The sequence below is a fragment of the Miscanthus floridulus genome, chromosome 17, assembly GCF_019320115.1.
Source record: "Miscanthus floridulus cultivar M001 chromosome 17, ASM1932011v1, whole genome shotgun sequence".
NCBI classification, from domain to species: Eukaryota; Viridiplantae; Streptophyta; class Magnoliopsida; order Poales; family Poaceae; genus Miscanthus; species Miscanthus floridulus.
Genome location: NC_089596.1, coordinates 39,084,111 through 39,099,851, shown reverse-complemented (window position 1 = coordinate 39,099,851; position 15,741 = coordinate 39,084,111).

Below are 15,741 nucleotides of genomic sequence, written 5' to 3'. Positions count from 1 at the left end.
ATTTGTTCAATTATTTGCTTACTAGCTAAGATATCTCCCACATATACATATGTTGACTCTAGTTAATGTCAATCATATTTGTGTATAAAAATATATGCAGTAATCACTGGATATTGATGGTCATCGATATGGCCAATAGTCGATTGCGCATCTTAGACTCGTTAAGAAAAGAGCAAACAGACTACCAAGACATGATAGATATTATTCAAGGGTAATTTGGTCTCTCTAGCAACTATATATACCCCGATCTCTTAACTGCAACAATTATTAAAGGCCAAATTAAATTTTTATTTCATTGGGCGCAGTGTTTGGAAAAGTTTCATTGAGGAACACCACATGAAACATTGTAAAGCGCCACTGGATGTAATCGCACACAAAGTAAGTACCAGCTACATTTATATATATATAATTCAATTAACACCATGCATGCTTTCAATTCACCAGATCTTTTTTCTCGTAAAAGTGGGTTCTGAGGCAAGAACAGGGGAACAACTACTGCAGATACTATGTTTGCGAGTTCATCATGGCGTACTAAAAAAGAACTCCCGAAGAGAACCTCAAAGCACGTTATATAAATATATTCATATATTTACAATTTCTTTTATTGCTCATATATATAAGTAATCACGTGACCAACACACACACACATATATATATATATATTAATACTTTTCCTTTAACTTTTATTGAAGACTCTATGGTTGAAGGAAAAAGTCATACGACGTGACCAACTGAAAGCAATTCAAGAGACCATAGTAGGATTTCTTAATGACCAGGTCCTCAACCTTGCCGGCGAGTTCTACAATGACGTCAACGAAACATGGAAGCCAAACCAGATGGAGTGAATTTGTTATCCCAAGGATATGATAGAATATACAATGCAAGCTTTTTTTGTAATATATATATATATACATATACATATTATATGTACATAAAATTACGTACAATATATGTATATGCATGTAATATATATGTTAGTTTTATACTTTAGTTTGTACAAAATGTTCGAACATTATAAACGTGTAGAATACGTATATTATTAGCAGCGTAGAATGCGTATTCGAAAACCTATTCGAAAACCAAAACGAATCATCAATTAAAAATAGAAACAAAAAAAGAAAAAAAATAAAACCTTTAGTCCCGGTTGGTAATACCAACCGGGACTAAAGGGACGACCCACGTGGCCAGGCCGGGAGGCCTCTTTAGTCCTGGGCGTGAAACCGGGACTAAAGGAGGGACCCTTTAGTTCCAGATTCGTGCTCCCAGTTCCAAAACCGAGACTGAAGGGGGTTGAGAACCGGGAGTACATCTCGTTTCTCTACTAGTGGACGTGGAGGAAATATATTTAGAACATTAAAATTGAAGTTCAAATGAAGAGAAGATGGTTTTGGGCTCAATCTGTCAAAACTGGCCTAGCCAGGTTTCCAAACCGGGTAGGTCATTTCCCTATATGCTATCTAGCAACACGGACCGGCCTGAGAAAACCAGTTAGACTGGTTTCCAAAACTGATAAGATCGGTTTCCCTTTTTCAAGTCCGAGTTGAATCCAACTTGGTCGAGACATATTTTTAGTCATGGGAAACTTGAAGATTGTGTCTTCGAGATGTTTTCTACTGGAATAAGACCACCCCTATATATATCAGAGAATCATGACCGATTGAGAAATCCAACTTCCAATCATAAAAAAACACATTTAGTACTGCTTTTATCCTAACTTTTCATCATGTCTCTCGATGAGATTTGGTGGCGTTCTAGGTGACCTTGCCGACTCTAGAGCAACCTCATTGTGCCCCTCCGCTACGGGTCTTCCCGGGAGGTGTTTAGGAGTTTACCAAGCGATGAGTGGGCGTCAGATTAGCTCGATCGACTTGCTGGTCGGTCTCACTGTTCTAGGGCATTCTCACCGAGTTCAAGGTCGTGTGCAGCCTCGGGTGTGCTAGCTCTTGCTGGTGTATGACCTAATTCGATGTCAACACACTTTTTGATAACTCCACTGGCAAAGAAGAGGAAAACCGATCTACTAGAAACAAGTCGGACGAGAACGACAAGAAGACAGACGATACGACCAATCCAATGAATCTAGGTAACATCACCTCACTGTCATCACTCAAGGAGCTTCTGTGTCGATCTAGAAGCGTTCCTCGTGAGCTGCTCCAAAGATCGGTGGGTTAATGTGACTCACTCAATACCGTGAGCCCAAGTTTGGTGATCCTTCTACCTCTACGTCTGCTGCACTGGAGGTAAAGTTTAATGAAGAGGTAGAGGATCCTTACCCTACTCATACTAATTATGCTCAGATGCTACAAGATTATAGGACAGTGAGTGATAATAATCTTATGATTGTTGTTAATATGATCATGTCATGTTTTGGTAGAATAAATGGTAAGAAAGTCAGTTATGTCGATGCACCTGCTAGCAAACTAGCTTCTAATTAAACAACCTCAATATGGCATGCCTATAATTTTTATGAGAATCGAAGCTTGTATACAGCAGCTAACCAAGCCAATTTGACCTCTTTGGTAGTTCAAACCGATAAGGTCAATTTAGGTGGCGTTGGCACATATTTGCCTATATGGTCACTTTTACTTCGAATTGGGCTTGTAACATGCGAACCAATAATGGACCAGCAGTGAATCGGCCTTTAGCAGGGCATAATACGATTCTTCCAACCCGTCGAAGTCACTGAGTATGATTCCCACTCTTGTGGTGCACCCATTGTCCTTCCTACCGAGTTTAGTGAGTCTTTAATCGGCTTAGGGATGAATTGACTAATTCTATTGAGAACAGTTTAGGTGCACAGATTAAGCCTAGTAGGAGTACTTATCATAAGTCATACCTTCACATTTTGATTTTCTAAAAGCTCCTGGTAGTTGGAGGGTATCCGATTTTTCTAAATTCAGTGGTGAAGATAGTGTCGGGTTCATAAACCTGGGGTCCCTCACGGACCGGCTTACCCGCAAAGGCTCGGCCCAAGCAGACAACATGCAACTTGTGGGCTAGCCCAAGAGTCTAAACAACAGGCCAGAAGGGCGATCTAGTCACCGACCGGAAGGTCTGACCGAGGAGGAGCAGCGCCCGTTCGTCGACTCCAGCCCACCTCTCCGACCAGAGCGCTCACTTCGATCTCCAGCCGCCTCCGGATAGTCTCTCCGACCGAAAGGCCTAGCAAAGCGCTACCTCTGGCTCTGACCCCATGTCTCCGATCGGGGTATGCAAAGACCCTGCTCATTGCTCTTCTCCGATTGGCGCAACCAGAGCTGACTGGGACCAACCGACCAGGGACGCCCGCTCAGAAAGGACCAGGGAATGAACAAAGAAAGCGAGGCAAGGTGCACAAGTCAAAACACAATACTAGGGACCGTACCCTGTACACCCATAGGAATAGTACTCTACAACCACCCTAACATAAACAGTGTTGTAGGCGCCGACTTTTTACCTATAGTATTGTAGGCGCCATTAACTCCCATACGGTAAGCCCCCCAATATGCCTCTGGGCATTGATAATGTTGTGGGCGCTTGAATTTACCGTGCCGAGTGAACATGGTAAAACTCCTCACATGTCTCTGGGCATCAACAGTATATGCAGGTACTGACATCTACCATACCCAAAACAAGATGACATAACCTCCCACATGCATCCGACATCCAACAGTGTTGTGGGCGCCTACCATCATCCTGTACCTGCCGGCATGGGCAACAAGGTTTAGAAGCATATGTACTCTCTCCCTCTCACTTGTAAGGCCATCCCCTTCATCTATAAAAGGGGATGCACTCTCTCCCAGGAAACTCAGTTGATTCAAGTTAACCCAGATCGATCAAGTTCACTAGCACACAGCCATAGAACCACCAGGTTCGGACCTCAAGCACTCACTTGAACACTTAGCTCATAGCGGAGCTCCTGTCGCTCTCGGCCCTTCCGATCGGAGCCAACCGAACCTCTCGTACACCCCATCTTTCTCCTTCTTGTTTGTAACCCCACTGCAAACTTCGAGCACCTAGGCTCAGGAATAAAGTCATCGACCGACTCAAACTGGATGTAGGGCACGTTGCCTGAACCAGTATAAACCCTGTGTCATTGAGTACTAGGCCACCTCCGATCACAACATATGGCAAAACTACAAATATTTACTTGTTGGTCACTTTCTGCACCAACAGTTGGTGCCATCCATGGGTAAGACGATGTACGTTCAACACTTTTTGGTCATCGGATGGCCCACGTTTCCGCCACCCTCGCCATGGCAGGCTCGGGCAATATGATTCACTTCGGCTCACTGGAGTTTCCCGCACACTCACTTGTTGGGATGTGGGTTCCACCCATCTTTGAGCCATCCTAGGCCTTCCTCTTCGGAAGCCTGGACTTCATCACCGACCGGCTTGGCATACTACACCTCCGCGAGAAGGCTCTCATTCCGGCGCCCATCGGAGGGGCACCCTCCATCGCTCTGGGACACACGATGACTTCAACGACGTGGCATCTGCGCTTCATTCTGAGCAAACTCTCTGCTCAAACCCCACTGTGAGTAATGTCCATGCTGTTATTTACTCACTATTCTCTATCTTCCGCTAATTATCCAGAGGAATCCCATTGTCTCCATCGCGATGACCATACGATAGGTTCCCCTATGGCCTTGTGTCTCCCACAGATGCGTACACCTGGGGGCTCCAAAGGGTGCTAGTGCCCCCCGCTCTCATGTCCGAATTCATGGGAATGGTGAGCTATGCTCCCACCTATTTCCTCGACCTCATGGATGACGATGATGAGAGTGACGGCTCCAGCATTGGCGATATGGCGCCTAGCCACCGTCCGTCCTGGAAGTACGCTATGGCGGATGCTCCGGGACACCCACCGGTGGAAGCAGAGTCCTCATAGACTCACACCCCTCCGGACTCTCATACGAAGACCCCCCGAGCTCACATGGGAGCAAGGCGAGGCACTATGACAACAGTGGCTTCATTAGCCACCAACTGTGCCAGCGTGCTTGGTGCACCACACTGCGCCCCATGCGCATAGACCAGCGAGTGGCGCCTGGGGTCACGCCCATCGGGTCCAGCGCAACACCATGGATAGGGGGAACGATCCCCACAGTTCGCTCAGGCTAGTCAGAACATCGCTGCTGCGACAATGCTTCTATGTGGCCTGTCCGAGCTGAATGACCCTCATGAACAGGCGATCCACCGTTACTTCCGGGCTCTAGTGGAGACTGCCGCCGTTCAACAAGTGGAGAGCTCCGTATCGTGACACCGACTCGCGGCCTCACTCCCCACCAGGGGAATGGGGATGCAGCCGATGGGTTGCTCCACTCGCTCACCACTACAACCGCCAAGTGCGGCACAAGAGGCCACATTGGTGCCTTGTCTTGACTAGACGACCGCTTTGTGCCGACCGCCTGTATACGCGTGGCTCGAGCCGAACCGAGACACACGCAACAGCGACCGGAGTCCCAGCCCGGATGGCCCGGGACCATGGACCTTTGTCCAACACTTCCAACGAGCGCCTCTCCCGCCGCGCTCCAATGGCGGCCGAGGCAAAGGCAAGGCCAAGCGCTAGGATCAGCATGAAGGCCCCTCCACACAGAAGGGGAAAAAGAACATAAAAGATCACCGCCGACCAGCTAATTCTGCGTTGGTCGCCATGGCTGATCACACAGGCAAGCAGCCCTAGTAGGACCCTTCGGGCCACTTCCATGAGCTCATGGAGAGCCCGTGCACCAACCACGACTACCCCGTCAAACACCTCTACAAGGACTGCTAGCTAATCAAGCACCTTCTACGGCAGGCCGGCGAGCCAAAGGAAAAAAAGGTGAAGAAGCAGCGACCGAGAAAGCGGGCGTAGCGGGCAGGGATCCGGATGACTGAAGATTGAAGTAATCTGACCAAATGCCTACCGACTAAAGGATGACAATGACGATATTCTCAACGAATGCATGGAACAGCTATGTCATTCCCCCCCCTAAGTTTCAGTCTTACCATTGTTTACTTAGCGTATGCTCCTATAAGAGCACCCCGACCCAAACACATTTTGGCCTAGGGCGCTCGGGGGCTCCACTAGGGTACACTGCTACCTCTATTTTTCGTTTACTATCATATGGTGAAACTCCTTCCTACACAAACAAAAGGGTAGTTCATTCCTTTAATTTGCCTTACGTAGCTTTGCTTTAAAACATTCTGACCGATCGCACCCCGCCTTTTCCTATGGTTACAAGCAGCTGAGCCTCGTGGGCCATGCCTTGGGCTCCCAAGGTTGCAGCCTATGGGATAAACAGGAAGGTACAAGAAAGGAAGAATAAAAAACAAAATTATGCTAAGGGAAAACTAAGGAACAAAAGGAACAAGCTTCCCCGAACTGAGTGACTCCATCACAGAAAATGAAACTGACTGTAGTCATTAAGTACACTAGAATGTTTACACGAGGGCTCCCCCATGAACTTAAAACTTTTTACATTTACTAAACTACTTATACCTTACAAGCTATTGGGGCGGCTTGGTGGCATCTGCTGTTGGTGTGACCAGCGAAGGCACGAGCGGCTCACTCCCCGATGGCATGACATTTGGCTTGGTTGAAGCCGGGGCAATGTCCACCTCTGACCCAGGCTCTATGCCATCCATAGGCTGGGCAATGTCCTCCCGACACACGCTTCTGGCCATGTCTTCACGGTGGACATCCATCACCCACTGAGCAGAGACTTGCTCTGCAACCGACCTTGCGTGCGGCAGCAAGCTCTCCCCGATCGATTGGATGTCCTCCATGCTCAAGCCTTCAGCGTACCCACTGTAGATAGTGACGAAGTCTAGGTTCGGATGGTGCATCACCACCGAAGTCAACACCCCCAATGCTCCATAGAATAGCCCGCTCGTGATAAGGTACTAGACCGCATCCGAGACCTCCGCTAGCTGGACGGCGGGCGTGCTAGTGCTTGGTGCTGACTCGAAGATCTCCGAGACGATGAGCTGGGCAACATTGTGGATCTGATCAAGTTCCCTCTCGAGAGCACGTTGCTCTTCATGGGACTTGGCCAGCTCCTCTGCATTTTGGCTGAAAGTCACCTTGATCGTCTCTAGGCCCTGCTCCAGCGTCTTCACCCTTCCGCCCAGCACTAAAAGAAGGGCGACAAGCTCAGAAATAGGCTGAAGGAAGAAACCAACATGATGAAAAATAGAAAAGGTATGTACCGACATGGAAGTTCTCAAGGGTGGAGAATTCCTCCGCCTGCTGGGCCACCTGCTCGCACAGTCGGGCGCTCACCTCCTCCGTCCCCATCACCTGACCCCGAAGCACGAGCACTTCCCGGTCTGCCTCCGACCGGGCCTTCCGCTCCGACTCCAGGGTCTTCCACGCCAACTCTAGGGCGTTATGCTCCAACACCAAGGTGCTCTGGTCTAACTCAAGGGTCTCTAGGGATTTCTAGAGCGCTACCTCAGTGTCCGCCAGGGATGTCCACAACCCCTCCTCGGTCTCCGCCTGGCGGGCCTTTGCCGCCTCGAGCCCTTGCTCGGCGGCGGTCGCTCGCTCTGCTACATGCTACCCCTCCACCCGCGCCACGGTCACCTTGGCCACCCGGTCCTAGGACTCACAACGAGCGGACTCTAGCTGACGCTCAAGCTTTGCCACCTGGGCATGATCCATTCAGAGGAAGTGGGACTTGTGGGACGACATCCCCTTCAGACTCTATGAAAAACAAGCATGCTAAGGCAACCAACAAGAAATTCAGAGGTCAAGGACAAGTATGGGAAACTCACCTCCACGACAAGTTGCAGGTCAACCTCGACTAACTGTTGGGCGGACTTAACCCGCTCCTAGGCATCCCCGAGCTTCGTGGACAAGTTGGTGAGTTAGAACACCACGGCATGTCCTTGTTCCCCAAGGATGTCCCAGAGCTAATGCTCCTGCAAATCTCGAAGGACGAACCACACCTTTGCCGGGTCCTCAGGGCAGGGCCACTCTAGGTCACCCTCCGGTAGCCCACCAGAGGGCCCCGCCTCTGACTGAACCACCGCCAGCTCCCACGACAACACCGGCAGCTCCGCCACTACATCTGCATCATTGTCAGATGGGATATCCACCACCTCGGTTGCGCGGGCCACTACCAGGTGTTCCGACTCTATCCTGGCCACGTCTCCACCGGCCCCTTCAGCTCCGACCACGAGGGTGAGCCGTGCAGTCCTCCACCCAGCAAGGCAGGGAGCTCGGTCTCCCTCTCCTCTTCCACCGCGGCTGGTGGAGGAGGGGCCATGAGAGTTACCTCCAACATGACCTCCGCCATCAGCACTGGGATCACTGCCAATGTCGATGTCACTGCCACCATACCAGCAACCGACCTGGGGGGCACCACCCCTAGAAGGGAAGGACTCATTACCGCCACCCTGTTTCCCCCGTCGCTCACCGCGACACGTTGTAGGGTTGGCCTCCAAGTCTCCTGCACAGGAGTCGAGGTGATGCTCAACCCCGTCATCGCCTGGCCACTGATAGAAAGTGCAGGTAAGTCACACTCCAAAAAGACTCAACAACAAAAGATCGAAAAAATAAAGAAAATGTACTAGGAGGTGAGCGGCACGACTCTGAAGGCAAGACCCGATATCAATGGGCCTACAGGGCAAGGACTGCTCCTAGGCTGTGACCCATGCCCCCTCACTTCAGCCGGGGGCGGAGTTGTCCCAACCAGCTCCTACTCGGCCTATGGGTCGCTGCGACCCTCGGCTCGAGACTCCCCAATCGGAGCAGCGGGTGAGGCATCCTCCGACTACGAGTCACGCGATGCACAGGTGCCAGTCCGCTCCTCGGATAGCTCAGCTTGCTCAACCACGTCCACGGTAGGTGGGGCATCCTCTGACTGTGAGTCACGCATTGGCACTGGTCCTGGCGATGCACGGGTGCCAGTCTGCTCCTCAGACCACCTGGCTTGCTCGGCCACGTCCACGATAGGCTGGGACAGGACCGGCGATGCCACCAAAGGGCACGATGACTGCATCCACTTTGCCTCCCGTTCACCGATAGCGTCCACGCTCGCCACACGCTTCCTCGACATGAGAACCACCGCGCGCCTCTCTGCCTCCTGCTCATCACTAGCAGACGTCGCCATGGGGCCGCGATGCTCTACCGAGGTCAAAGCGACCTCCGGACTTTCCTCCTCCTCGAAGAAAACCATATCATCCACATATGTGGGATCCTCCGACTCAAGCTCGCACTCGACGTCGCACTTTCTCTCCTCAGCCTTCATGCGCCGAGCAATCTCCTTTAGCTTCTTGTACTTCCAATGAGCCACCTCGGCTTTCTTTTTCTTCCTGGCATCTACCGCCTCCTTCTAGGTGGCCTGCCAGGCCGCGCCCTCTGGCCCCTTCGGAAGGTGCGGCCAGGACCTTTAAGCATCAAGCCCCTATGCAATAGGCGACTCAAGATAAAAAAAGTAAGAAAACAAAGGGGGGAAAGAGCATGAAGTAAAGAAAGAGGAGCATACCAATTTGGACACCACTAAGGCGTTGAGAGGTATGGGCTTCCCCACAACCTTCTCTTTGGGCTTCAGCTACAGCACCCAGCCAAGGTGACTCTAGACCTCATCGTCCGGCAGCTCCTTCGGCGATGCACGGTCCGGATCTGATGGGCCGCTGTACTTCCACATCTGCTGCGTCCTCTCCACCAAAGGCGCAACCCGGTGGCGGTAAAGGGTGTCGAACACCTACACCCCATCAAGGCCATGCCGCACGATCTTCTAGAGCTCCTCCTCAATGATCTCCACCTTCTTCCTTTCCTTACGGGCACAACCCCACAACCAACTATCCTGCTTCTCCGGCCTCCCACTGGTGAACGCCGAGAACGGCACCTCCGCTGGATTCCTAATGTAAAACCACTCCCTATGCCACCCCCAGTTGGAGTATTCCTGATGTATGCGGGATACGAGCCTCCCACGCTTAGTTTCCTCGGTCGGATTCCCCACCATCAAGGCTCTCCCAGAGAACAGCCGCTGGAAGAAGTCCATGTGTGGCTCCATCCTGAGGAAAGCCTTGCAGACGGTGACAAAGCTAGCGATGTGCAGCACCCCCATCGGATTAAGGTGCTGTAGCTCCAGACCCCACTCATTGAGGAGCCCACGCAGGAACCAGTGCGCAGGGTATCCTAACCCATGCTCATGGAAGGTAAGAAAGGAAACCACCTCGTTAGGCCGAGGTTGCGGGAACTCCTCCCTCTCTGGAGCCCTCTAGTGCTCCACCTCCTTTAGCGGTAGAAACCCCTTCGCGACAAAGGCCTTCAACACCGACTCCCTCACAGTGGACGACCTCTAGTCCAACATTTCACTTCGGGATCACAAAAGGATTTGTGAGTTTTTTTCTTCTCCCTCGCTCTCTCCCTTTTTGTTTCCTAGAAACCGCCGTGGCTCTCAAGAACGCTCTCGGCAAGGAGGAAAAGGAAAGGAGGCAGCAAACGAGGAACAGGCGAAAGAATCAGGCAGAAACCTTCTCTCTTCTCCTACTTAAGGAAAAGGGTACAACAGTTAGGGGAGGGCACGGTGATCGGGAAAGGCAAAACAGCAGAGCGAAAAACCCTCTCTTCCCCATTTAATGTAGATAAGACGTGCCTTGACCGATAAGATGTGCCCTGCCAGATGGAACAACTCCTAATCAGACAGGATGTGGCCTGGGTATAGCCCACCACCATAGCACGTCAGCCACTACCGCATGCTAGGCACAAGAACCAAAGTGCCACCACACACAGGCGGCTCTTCGCATCCCCAGGCAGGACTTAGAAAACCCAAAAACGAGATCTCCGCCAGGAGAGACCATCGGGCTTCTTAAGTCGATCGAACAGCTCAGAAAGACACACCGAGCAACAGGTAAGGAGCAAAGGGACGCCCCATGTAGGCCATGTTGACTCTGTCACAAACGATGAGCACGGGTCCTGGTCGGACATTTCCGACTAGAGCTCTTCAAAACCACGTCGCTCAAGTCATCAAGGTAACACTACCGACCCCCTCTATTTCTTTATAAATCATTTCATACATCCATACGCGAATTCATTCCATACACCCATGCCCCCCAGATGATTTGGGCCCTAAACCGCCCGGGGGCTCGAGAACTAAGCATCGCACGTGCAGCGAAATGCATCAAAACGCTCCATGTTGCGTCACAAAGCGGCAGTTGCCTCATTCGACATGAGCAACAACAGAGCCAAGGGAGAAAAACATAGATGAGCCCTATGCGGCCCTCACCCAGTCTGGCAGACAGGGTCATCTCAACCTTCTCGTTCGATCCTAAGCCTCTGCCAATCCCATAGAATCTCCATCGAGGGAAGGCCATTAGGCCACCCAGGTCAATCTCCGGAATGACCCACGCATCTGCCGGGTTGTAGGTAAAGGAGCAATGGAATGTCATAAGAGGGCTATGCCAACCCCGTCACGAAACGACGGACCCAGATTCCACTCGATCATACCCGTTAGCGAACTCACCGAGCGCATCACTCGAGCCCGAGTGATCGGGACAAGCGACAAAACTCAGCCCCTCCGATTGTGAGGAACTGAGGCTAGGGTAATGCACACAACTCACACCAACCCCTACTAAAGCCCAACAGGGCTCGGGGGCTCAAGATACAAAACGCCTGGGTCTATGACCCCGAACTCGCCCCATCCGGCTATGCTTCGACTGCACTCTAAACACCTAGGTCTACGACCCCAAACTTGCCCCATCCAGCTACGCTTCGACTGCACTCCTAACACCTGGATCTATGACCCCAAACTCACCCCATCTGGCTATGCTTCGACTGCACTCCAAACACCTAGGTCTGCGACCCTAAACTCGCCCCATCTGGCTATGCTTCGACGGCACACCAAACGACCGGGTCTGTGACCCCGAACTCGCCCCATCAGGATCCACGAGCTCCGGCTCGCCCAATCCCTAAAACTAACTAAACTAAACTGCCTCGGCTGCGTGGGCTACACTAGGGCCATGATCCATGACTCCGACTCGCCTAGTCCCACGGCACGCACCGATGCCAGGACCCACGAGCTCCGACTCGTCTGATCCCTTAACTAAGCTGCCTCGTCGGGTCCCGCAACGTGCACCGACACCAGGACCCGCGAGCTCTGACTTGTCTGATCCGTTGACTAACTACCTCGCTCGGTCTCACTGCGCGCACCGACGCTAGGACCCACAAGCTCTATCTCGTCCGATCCCTTGACTAACTGCCTTGCCCGGTCCCACGACGCGCATCGACGCTAGGATCCACAAGCTCTGTCTCACCCGATCCCTAAAAACTAAAACGCCACGGCTGCGCAACGACGCCTCGATTGAAAATTCCATCTCAAACTAAAAACACACACACACCCGCTGACAAAACACCCCCCGGATGATTCTGCCCGAACCGCCCGGGGGCTCAGGGGCTACACCCGTGGGTGCGCTCGCGCGCACCCGCTGACAAAACAAAAACATCCCCCACTGGAAACATGAAAAACGCCCCAGACAGTTCTGCCCGAACCGCCTAGGGGCTCGGGGGCTACACCCGTGGGTGCCCTCATGCGCACCCGCCCTCAAGGCAAAAATCCCCCAGATGATTCTGCTTGAATCGCCCCGGGGCTCGGGGGCTCCTGTCAGGTTCATAAACTTAGGGTCCCTCGTGGACTGGCTTCCCTGCAAAGGCTCGGCCCAAGCAGACAACACGCAACTCATGGGCCGGCCCAAGAGTCTAAATAATAGGACAGAAGGGCGATCCAGTCATCGACCGAAAGGTCTGGCCGAGGAGGAGCAGCGCCCGTTCATCGACTCTGGCCCACCTCTTCGACCGGAGCGCTCACTTTGGTCTCCAGCTGCCTCTGGACGGTCTCTCCGACCGGAAGGCCTGGCAAAGCACTACCTCTGGCTCCAACCCCGTGTGTCCGATCGGGGTATGCAAAGACCCTGCTCACTGCTCTTCTCCAACTGGCGCAACAAGACCCGACTGGGACCAACCGACCGGGGACGCCCACTCGGAAAGGACCAGGGAATGAACGAAGAAAGCGAGGCAAGGTGCACAAGTCAAAACACGATACCAGGGACCGTGCCCTATACACCTGCAGGAACAGTACTCTACAACCACCATGACACAAATAGTGTTGTAGGGCTGACTTTTTACCTACAATACTATAGGCGCCATTAACTCCCATACGGTAAGGCCCCCCCATATGCCTCTGGGCATCGACAGTGTTGTGGGCGCTAGAATTTACCGTGCCGAGTGAACATGGTAAAACTCCTCACTTGCCTCTGGGCATCAACAGTATATGCAGGTACTGACATCTGCCATACCCAAAACAAGATGACATAACCTCCCACATGCATCCGACATCCAACAGTGTTGTGGGCACCTACCATCATCCTGTACCTATCGACGTGGGCAACAAGGTTTAGAAGCATACGTACTCTCTCCCTCTCACTTGTAAGGCCATCCCCTTCATCTATAAAAGGGAATGCACTCTCTCCCAAGAAACTCAGTTGATTCAAGTTAACCCAGATCGATCAAGTTCACTAGCACACAACCACAAAACCTCCAGGTTCGGACCTCAAGCTCTCGCTTGAACACTTAGCTCATAGCGGAGCTCCAGTCGCTCTCGGCCCTTCCGACCAGAGCCGACCGGACCTCTCGTACACCCCATCTTTCTCCTTCTTGTTTGTAACCCCACTACAAACTTCAAGCACCTAGGCTCAGGAATAAAGTCACCGACCGACTCAAACTAGATGTAGGGTACGTTGCCTGAACTAGTATAAACCCTGTGTCATTGAGTGCTAGGCCACCTCTGATCACAACGTACGACAAAACTACAAATATTTTACTTGTTGGTCACTTTCTGCACCGACAGATAGTAAATCCACTATGGAACAAAATAGTTTGTTTCTTGCTCACTGGGTGAAGCTTGTACCTTGGATTTTATGAATGTTTAACATTTTTCTGTCTCTTACCGATACAACTGTCTCTTGGTTTACATATTTACTTGCTTGTTCTATTGGCTCTTGAGCTCAACTAGAAGAAATATGTCAAGATCATTTTGTAATGTAATTACTATCTGTCCCTTTTATAGATGAAGGGGACGTCCTTACAGGTGAGAGAGAGAGAGTTCGTACGCTACTAAATCTTGTTGCCCACGCCGTCGGGTACAAGATGATGGTAGGTGCCTATAATACTATTTGTGTCAGGCGCATGTGGGAGGTTTTACCGCATTCACCACGTATGGCAAATGACGGCGCCCACAACACTGTCGATGCCCAGAGGCATGTGGGGGGTTTTACCATGTTTGGCTAGTATGGGAGTTGATGGTGCCCACAACACGATAGGGCAAACGATGGTGCCCACAACACTGTTTGGGTTCTGACATGCCTAGAAGGTTGCAGGGCACCCTTATGACATATCCTGTTGATACTATCCTATAGGTGTACAGAGTACTATCCTGTAGGTGTACAGGGTCTGGTCCTTGGTATTGGTTTTGACTTGAGCATCCTGCCTTACTTGCTCCGTCTGTTTCCTGGGTTCTCACCGAGCGAGCGTCTCCGGTCGGTTGGTCCTAGTCTGCTCCGACTACACCAGTCGGAGAAGAGCTATAAGCAGAAGTTCGGTGCATCCCCGGTCGGTGACGCGGGTCAGAGTCAGAAGCGAGCGTCATTTCTCTTTGGCCAGGCCTTTTGGTCGGAGAGGTGGGCCGGAGTCAGAAGCGAGGCCTTTTCGGTTGAAGGGGTAGGCCAAAGTCATAGGCGAGCAAGCATCGTTCCTCCTCGGCCAGGCCTTCCGGTTGAAGACTGGATCGCCCTTCTGGCCTATCGTTAGGTTTTAAGGCCAGCCCAGGAGTTGCACGTCTTTCGCGACATCATCTACTGGGCCGAGCCTTTGCTGGGAAGCAGGTCCATGAGGGACCCCAGGTTTATGAACCCGATACCATGTATATGCACTAGGAAGTAGTCAGTTGCCTTATAAAAAACATAATAAGCGAGGAGTTGCATATGAGTATGCTCCCTAAAAACTTGATCACTAGCATATCCATACAAGTATACAAGCAGACGAAGTTATGGAGGCCTACTCATCCAGGAAGCTATGTGTGCAGCTACCAAGACCATGGAATATAGAGAGAAGTAGTAAGAGAGAACATGGCGCTAGAGATTTTGTTCATGTGTGATATGTCTCTTGTAGGCACAATGGGAGAGGGGCGATGAACCTAGACATATCATTGACTAGTGTTGGTATTTATGAGTGCAAACTAAAATATAAGACTTCTGCAAGCGCATAGAATACCATTGTAGCATTTCACCGGGAGTATTCCAGATATCGTTATTTATATTTTACCATAGGGAAACAATGGAATAAAGATTATTAAATAGTAACAAAGGAGTATCTACTAACATACTAGCATAACTAGAGCAGGGGGTAATGATAGGAGTTATGTAAAATGACACACAGGGGATAAATCTATAAACATAATGTAAACTAGTTAACTCAAAAGGACAACGGGTGAGGTAGATTCCTATGATATTCTTATTATAGGATCAAAGTATATATATACCCGACTTTAGCTAAGACTAACTCTACTCTTGTGCACTTCAGGGCGCCGCTAGACAGCAGAGCACCATAAAAGATAACTCTACTGACGCGAATATAGTCCTACAATTTAAGAACCTGCACAACACAGGGTGGATTACAGAGGATAGACGGGGCTATCACCACCCGCTACCTACCACACAACTAGGGAGCAGGGTGCACTCACAGGTAGAGCATCGTGTATAAGCACCACACTTACATGA